Source organism: Aptenodytes forsteri, unplaced genomic scaffold (assembly GCF_000699145.1).
Source record: "Aptenodytes forsteri isolate BGI_AS27 unplaced genomic scaffold, ASM69914v1 Scaffold284, whole genome shotgun sequence".
Taxonomy (NCBI): Eukaryota; Metazoa; Chordata; class Aves; order Sphenisciformes; family Spheniscidae; genus Aptenodytes; species Aptenodytes forsteri.
The window spans coordinates 4,764,442-4,765,364 of NW_008794445.1; positions in this window are offsets into that span (position 1 = coordinate 4,764,442).

Sequence of the window (923 nt, forward strand, 5' to 3'; positions counted from 1 at the left end):
TGGTAATGGACTGCACATGCTATTTTCATTAATATGTTTGTATAATGTATACCTACTTACTACTACATCTATAATGTTTTTACACTTCTGCGCACTTTTCAATGTTTCAGCTCAAAAGGCAGCAAGATTTGAACTCTCCCTTTTATTTGGTACGGTGTTAGGACTTTTCAGCTTGGAAAAGAGATGTCTGTGTAGGACATGACAGAGGTCTAGGAGGATCACAGAGGGGGGTTAGGAAATAGCTGTTTTCTCTTAATATGAAAAGTAGGAATCCCCAGTAAATTTATCAGTCAAAACCGAAAAGAGGCACTTCTTTCATCTTGTGCATGCTTAAACTGTGGAATTCACCGGATGGTATGGAGGGTAAAATTATAAAAAGTTCTAAAAGCATCTTGACATATTTATGGAAAAAAAAAGGCCATTAAGATCTACTAAACACATTGAGGCAGATGTGATCTTTGGCTCAGGAAATCTCTCAGCCACGGATAGCTGGCTGCTGGGAGAAAACAGTGGGAGAAGGATCACTGTGTATTTGCGCTGTCTTTGCCTAAGCCTTTGCTGTTTCCTGTTGCAGTCAGAGCACTGGGCTGGGTGGACCTTTGGGTCCAGTATCTGGCATATGCTCTGACAGTCTTAGCAATATTTCTTTAAGGACTGTCGTGGTTTAACCCCAGTCAGCAACTAAGTACCAGACAGCCGCTCGCTCTCCCTCCCCCTGCCCCGGTGGGATGGGGGAGGGAATTGGAAGAGCAAAAGTAAGAAAACTTGTGGGTCAAGAACAGTTTAATCCTTGAAATAATAAAATAATAAAAATAATAATAATAATGGTAATGGAAAGTAAAACAACGACAGAGAAAGAAAGAGAGAGAGAGAGAGAAAGAGAAAAAAAACCCGGAGCTGGGGGGGGACACCAAATGATCAGA